Genomic DNA, 8,191 nt, shown 5'->3' on the forward strand with positions numbered 1-8,191 from the left:
AAGTGAGCACCCCAGTGTGCTTTCTGAGCTGAAAGTCTGCCACGCTGAGAACGAGTGCTTGCACATACATAATCACTGTGCATTTATTAAAGGCACCTGGACATTTAAAAGGTGAGCATATTTTATTAACCTTTTCATCAGGTTCCATCCAGAGTCACCGTCACATTACATATGTGAGGTCATTCTCTGTAAAAGCGCGGATATGAAGTGATCCAATGATCCTAACGGGGATCCTAAGTCCAAAGTTGCCTTTCTGTGAATGGGACTGCTCTTATCTTCTACAACGTATGTACACACGAAGTGAGATGTATATGTGCTCAATCTCATCACACAATTTACAACAAACTATATTACCTACTAGTAGTTATTCCAGAACAAAATTGACCCATTTCAACATTGACAAAACATCTTTATATTTCCTACATTCATAGACAAGGGCCTAACAATCACGGAAATGTATCTTTATATACAAGGCAATCCTAAAATCAATCTTTTAAATTTGCATTTTAAGTGTGCCTATCAAAAAAAAATCCCTTTACAAAGTTTTTCAGTATTCAATAAAGGAATATTTTAGCAAATCAATCACCTTTCAAATTATGTCTCTCATAAATACTGTTAAGAGATTTTTTTTTCCCAGTCTCAGATTTGAGAATTAACACTTGAAAGTTCAAGACTCTCTGTTTGCCAAGAAAAAAATCTTGTAATTGACAGGACTGTTAATGAACACTTTAGATAGGCTGGCCAAAGTCCCATAAAGCCAGTTTTTTTTTTCCAGTCTCAAATTCAGATTCTCTGGCTTCTTGCAGTTTAGCTAACTATTTTTATTAAAGAAAGTGGGGAAAAAACCCAAACAGAAGCAATAGCTTTTGAATATTATTGCAGTCCAAATATTACCCCAAACACTCACATTTTGAATTAGACATGCCAAAAAAAGTAATTTTAACATTTAATGCGTGGGCAGGGCTGCAGAAGGGTATAGGGGACTTTCAAGATAGCATTTGAAATGTAAATGAACAAAATATCTAATAAAAAAAACAGAAGCAGGCAAAACAGAAACAAGAGACAAAACTTTTTTCCTATTACATTAAAGAGCTTGAACTTAAAAAAAAAAAAAGAATTATAGAAATAAATTGGACTCTGGTGGTTACTGTTAATTCTCAACTTGATAGAATTTGGACTAACCTGGGAGGTGGACTAATTATGGACATGACTATGGGGAGTGATCCTGATCCTGTTAATGGAGAAGACGTGCCCACTGTGGGCAGCTCCATTCCCTAGGATCCTGAACTGACTAAATGGTGGAGTTGAGCAGCAGTTGCTGTTTCCTGGGTGTGGATTTGGAGAAGGAGCTGAGCAGCGACATGCAATCTTTGCATGTCCTCATGTGTATTCATTCTCCTGCAGGCATCTGCCACCTGGGCTTCCTTGTCACGAGGGACCTTTGAAAAGTGAGCTAAACCAAACCCTCTACCTCAAATTGCTCTGTCCGACTATTTTGTCACAACAACAGGAGAAGAAATGAAGGCACAGCCAAAGGGTTGCTAATTCACTTATTGTCAGGGGTATTAGGTACAGGTTGAGTTTTGTGCCTTGCTCTCGTAGAAACCATGCGAGCTTACAGAGGACTCATCAGCTGGACTTCTCTTACTGTCTTGGTTACACTAATCATAATAGAGATCTCCTCACCAGCCACATTCTGTTTCAAATGGCTCAACAGAACCCCAAAAAGGCCCTGCCATACAGCAGACTTTCACATACTTTAAGGCTTTGTTATACAGATGGCTTACTAGCCTGAATACTAAACAGAACTGAAGTGGCTAAGAAGACTCCAAAAGACAAAGCCCATTAGTCACCAAGTGGAAGTCACTAAAATATGGTTCAGAGAGAATGAAAACAGCTCAAACTGACAGGGGTCGCGGTAGGGGACAACTCCTGAGGTGCACCAGTCAGGGAGAAACTCATCCCTCACAGAGACGTTCACCAATCAGCCAGGAGGACACTCAGCAATTACAGAGAGGCGCACTAAGGGTCAGACTTTCCACAAGAGCCCAGAACCAAGTCCAGATGCTCATTTCTCAGCATCAACAAGTAGAGATTAAAAAGCAGCCGTGGTCAGCTGAAGAGGGAAGAAGAGAGATCTCCCTGGAGTAAAGTGCCCCTCACAGATGCTGGGACCCTTTCATCCCATCCGTCCTCTCCATGCGGGGTTGACTTCTGAGTGGCTGACTCTAAAAGTGGTTTTGTCCTCTGGTCTGGTTTGCCAAAAACTTCACTAGAGTTGTTTGGGGCAGAGCTTGTACCCCCAGCCCTCTGTAGAGCCAGGTTCGGATACTCATTCTCAATGGGCCAGTTAAAAAGCAGGTAATAGTGAAAAAACAAAAAAGAAGATTTATTCAATGTGTGCACAGCCCAGCAGCCCAGCAGCCCAGTCAAGATGTGATCCCGCCCACCTCAGACCCACCATTGTCTTGGCTCCAGCCTCTCCTGAAAGGTAACGGTCTGGTAACTTGTCAGAACAGGTGGCATCTCTTTCAAGGGACAAGCTCCATATTGTGTGGCACCAGGCTCCAGCTCCCTCTTCCCAGTACAGGATTTCTGGAGAAATTATAGTTCCACGGTGCAGTCTCGACAGTGTGTAGACAGGGACGTGGATGTGCCTTTACTGTCAGGCGAGTCACCATCTCTGCTCTTGTCTAATATCTTTGCAATGCCTCTGGCTTTCACACAGATCCCTGAAGTACAGTGAGCCTGATTCTTACTGAATGCAGACGACTTTCCTTGCATTCTCCCCAGGACCAACACAAGTCCTTCACCGCTTTCTTGGGCTGGCTCCACCTGATTGCTAGTATCAAAACTTTCTTTTTTTAAAAAAAATTAAATTAATTAATTAATTAAGTAAAAATTTTATTAGATATTTTCTTCATTTACATTTCAAATGCTATCCCCAAATCCCCCTATGCCCTCCCCCCACCCTACTCCCCAACCCACCCACTCCTGCTTCCTGGCCCTGGCATTCCCCTGTACTGGGGCATATGATCTTCGCAAGACCAAAGGCCTCTCCTCCCACTGATGGCCAAGTAGGCCATCCTCTGCTACATATGCAGCTAGAGACACAGCTCTAGGGGGTACTGGTTCATATTGTTTCTCCTAAAGGGTTGCAGACCCCTTTAGCTCCTTGGGTACTTTCTCTAGCTCTTCCATTGGGGCCCCTGTGTTCCATCCAATAGCTGACTTTGAGCATCCACTTTTGTGTTTGCCAGGCACTGGCATAGCCTTACAAGAGAAAGCTATATCAGGGTCCTGTCAGCAAAATCTTTCTGGCGTCTGCAATAGTGTCTGTGTTTGGTGGTTGTATATGGGATGGCTTCCTGAGTGGGGCAGTCTCTGGATGGTCCTTCCTTCTTTCTCAGCTCCAAACAAAACTTTCATTTCTAGGTTTTATCTCTAGGTTTTAAAACCAAACCCATTCACTATTATAGCTTAATTTCCCTTTGTCTTATTGTTGTTGTTATATTTCTTTAAATACATCTTCAAATCATATACTGAATTTAGCCCATGCCATGAGAGGGCCTGAGTCTGCTCGGCCACATGGCTTCCTCGGGCTTTGCTTCTCTGGTTTGTTATCCATGTGCTCAGCGATTTACAGTTACAATCCTAGGTCTTCTTGAACTACACCTCAGGAGCACGGTCCCTCAGGGAAGTGTTACTTGCTCTGGCCTTTGTCCGGTGTCTGAGGGCTCCGTCACCTTGGAAGCACATACTGGGATTCATTTTTCTAGACATACAGTTGGATTCTTAAGGGAAGTTTCCTTGAGTTCTTCCTGCTTGGTCCAGAACCATGTCACAGTCAGGGTGGCTGGGGGGGTGGGGTGGGGGTGGGGGGCTCCTGTGCTCTCTGGGTTCCAGGTTTACAAGGATGGGACCAGGGGCACACTCTCCCTTGCAGCTTTGGCCTTTCCATCAGGTTCTACTCTATGGGGCTCAGGGGTAGCTATTTTAGATATGGATTTTCTTCTCTTACTTAAGTCATGGGTCATACGTCTTTGTTGAGTTGGAGGGTCATGTGTCCTTGTCATGCTGGAGATTTTTCTACTTTTATACGTGCTCATCAATACATATTAAAAGTTTATTAATTTAAAAGGATCAATACTCCGAGGCTTTTGTGGTTTGGCTGAGGCAGCAGGACCTAGGCTGTGAGGACTCAGCCGTCTAGACAGCGTTTTGATGCCAAATGAGAGTACACTAAAAGTATCGTTGCTTCTAAAACAACCAGACATCTGTTTTTAAATGAACATCATAGCCTCTGGTGATGTGTGTGTGTGCATGTGTGTGTGCATGTGTCTGTGAACCTGCATGTGTGTGTGTGTGTGTGTGCTCTTGCAAGTTTGCACTCTCACCTTCCAGTGTGGGAAGTGCGCCCTCTGGTGTTTATATGGGAGTTGCAGGGTCCTCAAAGAGAAGAGGAATATGGAGTGGCTCAGAATTCTCCCCCATAGGAAACCTAGAGAACCTCATTTTCTTGTAGAAATTAGAATGAAATTCACCAGTCCTTCCCACACTGAAGAATGTTAAGCTTATGGCCTTATTTGAAGTCCACTTGCCCACTGTGCGAAAAAGGTCTGAAAGCTTGACTGTTTAGCGGGTCTTACCTGTGTTCTCTTTGTGTGCAAGATGAGGGTTTGATAACAAGTACTTCATGCCCTACCCAGTTCAGAAGCCATGTCATCAGAGCTGCACAGGCTTCTGCTACCTGACAGACGCAGCCTTACCGCAGTGTTTCAGGGTCACACTTTTTATTTTAGCTACATCTGAGGGAGGGGGTCTGACATGTGGAGAGTTCTGGAAGACTTGCATCACAGTGAAGAAGCAATTCAGAACACCTCCAGTGATTTGTGGGTATGGATAGATATGGTTGAAATAAGGACGGGGGGGGGGGAGGAAGGGGAAGAGGAGGAGGAGAGGAGAGAAGAGGAGGAGGAGGGGAGGGGAGGAAAAGGGAGGGGAGGGGAGGGGAGGGGAGGGGAGGGGAGGGGAGGGGAGAGGGAAAGAACTTGTCAGAACTGGGTTGGGTACTGGAAAGGCTTCAAAGACCTTCGAATAAACTGAGACTGAAGAGTTAGGGGGCCTTGTGGGAGACTGAATGAACATGAGATTCTGAGTTCAGAACCCTGGCACCCACCTAAGAGCAGGCAGGTCCAGTGGCTCCCTGTAATCTCAGCCACTCAAGAAGCATAGACAGTACATCCTTGGAGTAAGCTGGCTAGCTGGACTAGTCAGAATTGGAGATCTGTGGGTTCAGTGGAGAGACCCTTAATGTCAACTTTAGGTCTTGATGTGCACACACACATGTGTGCGTCCACATGCACATACAAGAAGTAACCATACAGAGCAGGTGAGTGGAGATCTGTGTGACCATCCATCCGCTGGCTACACAGCAGCCTCTGGAGCCAGGAGCGGCTTGGACCATGCATGCGTGGAGCACAGAGGGAAACCATTAGAGCATGCATCCTAATCGCTAGGGGCTCATGGTGCCCCGTGTACTCTCCAGAGAGGTGGTTTATTCTGTGACGATTACATTACACCTCAATAAGGCTGCTGGAAATTGAAAATGCAAACTGGGTTATCCATTCATGCCACCAACTCAAACTACAGTCATTTTCTTTCTCCCCCCCCCCCCCCCCCATTTGTGTTGCTTGCTGTCACGTATGTAAGCTTCCTAAGTCAAGGATTCCCCTTTGTCCCAGCAGGGAGGAATTCCTCAGCTGCTGGTGGCCTTGTGGCTGTCTCCCTGCCCTCTAATCCTGTCAGTGCTGTTGGGGTCTGGCACCCCCTGGTGGAAAGAGGCCTTGGATGACCTTTTAAAAATTTATTTACATTCTTGTCGTTGCATGCCTTCCCCCCACACCCCCCACCCTCGGTCAGGTCCCCTCTCCCACAGTTCCTCATCCCATTCTTCCTCCCCCTTGCCTCCAAGAGGGTGCTCCCCCTCCACACCAGGCCTGCCCGTTCCCTGGGGGGTCTCAAGTCTCCATCTTCTCCCACTAAGGTCTGACCAGGCAGACCTCTGCTATACTTGTGCCTGAGGCCTCAGACTGGCCCGTGTATGCTCCTGATTGGTGGCTCAGTCTCTGGGAGGTCCCTGGGGTCTGGGTAAATTGAGAATGCTGGTCTTCCTATGGGATCACTCTCCCCTTCAACTTCTTCAGTCCTTTCCCTAATTCAACCATAGGGGTCCCTGACCTTAGTTCAATGGTTGGCTGTAAGTATCTGCTTCTGTCTCAGTCAGCTGCCTGTAGGGCCTCTCAGAGAACAGCCATGCCAGGCTCCCATCTGTAAGCACATCATAGCATCACTAATAGGCCTTGGATGTTCTCTCATGAGATGGATCCCAAGTTGGGCTGGTCATTGGACTGCCTTTCCTTCAGTCTCGTCTCCATTTTTACTCCTGCAGGTCTTTTAGACAGGAACAGTTTAGGGTCAGAAATTCTGACTGGGGGTTGGTAGCCCTGTCTCTCTGCTTGAGGCCCTGTCTGTCTACTGGAGGTGGACTCATCAAGTTTCCCCTCCTCAATGTTGAGCATCTTAGCTAAAGCCACCCCCATTGAGTTCTTAGACTCTTACCTCCCAGGTCTCTGGTACTTTCTAGAGGATCCCACACCTCACTGCCACCTCCCCCCATACACACACACCGAGGTGGTTCATCTCCTCCCCCTGCCACACACACCGAGGTCATTTATCTCCTTTCCTATCTTGGCTCCCTGGGCTTCACTTCTGTTCCCTGCACCCATCCTGATCCTGTTCCCCCTTTCCCCTCCCTCTCCTACCCAGGTCCTTCCCTCTCTCTGCCTTCCGTGATTATTTCCTTCCCCCTTTTAAGTAGAATTGAAACATCCTCACTTGGACCTTTCTACTTGTTACAATTCTTACAGTCTGTGAGTTGTATCCTAGGTATTCTGTACATTTTGGCTAATACCCACGTATCAGTGAGTACATACCATGCATGTCCTTTTGGGTCTAAGTTATCTCATTCAGGATGATATTTTTTAGTTCCACCAATTTGCCTGCAAAATTCATGATGTCTTCATTTTTAATAGCTGAGTAGTATTCCATTGTGTAAATGAACCACATTTTCTGCATCCATTCTTCAGTTGAGGGACATCTGGGTTCTTTCCAGCTTCTGGCTATTACAAATAAGGCTGCTAAGAACATGGTAGAGAATGTGTCCTTGTGGTATGGTATGGCATCTTTTGGGTACATGCCCAGGAGTGGCATAGCTGGGTCTTCAGGTAGAGCCATTTCTAATTTTCTAAGGAACTGCCAGACTGATTTCCAGAGTGGTTATACAAGCTTGCAATCCCACCAACAATGAAGGAGTGTTCCTCTTTCTCTACATCCTCACCAGCATCTGCGGCCACTTAAGTTTTTGATCTTAGCCATTCTGACTGGTGTGAAGTGGAATCTCAGGGTCGTTTTGACTGCATTTCTCTGATGACTGAGGATGTTGAACATTTCTTTAAGTGCTTCTCAGCCATTCAATATTCTTCTGTTGTGAATTCTCTGTGTAGCTCTGTACTCCATTTTTTAAACAATTTTTATTAGATATTTTCTTCATTTACATTTCAAATGCTATTTTGAAAGTCCCCTATACCCTCCCTCCACCCTGCTCCCCAACCCACCCACTCCCACATCCTGGCCCTGGCATTCCCCTGTACTGGGGCATATAATCTTTGCAAAACCAAGGACCTCTCCTCCCAATGATGGCCGACTAGGCCATCTTCTGATACATAGGCAGCTAGAGACACGAGCTCTGGGGGTACTGATTAGTTCATATTGCTGTTCCTCCTATAGGGTTGCAGACCCCTTCAGCTCCTTGGGTACTTTCTCTAGCTCCTCCACTGGGGGCCCTGTGTTCTATCAGGGCCCTGTGAGCATCCACTTCTGTATTTGCCAGGCACTGGCATAGCCTCACAAGAGAGAGCTATATCAGGGTCCTGTCAGCAAAATCTTGCTGGCATATGCAATAGTGTCTGTGTTTGGTGGCTGATTTTGGGATGGATCCCCTGGTGGGGCAGGCTCTGGATGGTCCTTCTTTCTATCTCAGCTCCAAACTTTGTCTCTGTAACTCCTTCCATGGGTATTTTGTTCCCCATTCTAAGGAGTGATGAAGTATCCACCCTTTGGTCTTCCTTCT

This window comes from Mus musculus, chromosome 17, assembly GCF_000001635.26.
Source record: "Mus musculus strain C57BL/6J chromosome 17, GRCm38.p6 C57BL/6J".
NCBI lineage: Eukaryota > Metazoa > Chordata > Mammalia > Rodentia > Muridae > Mus > Mus musculus.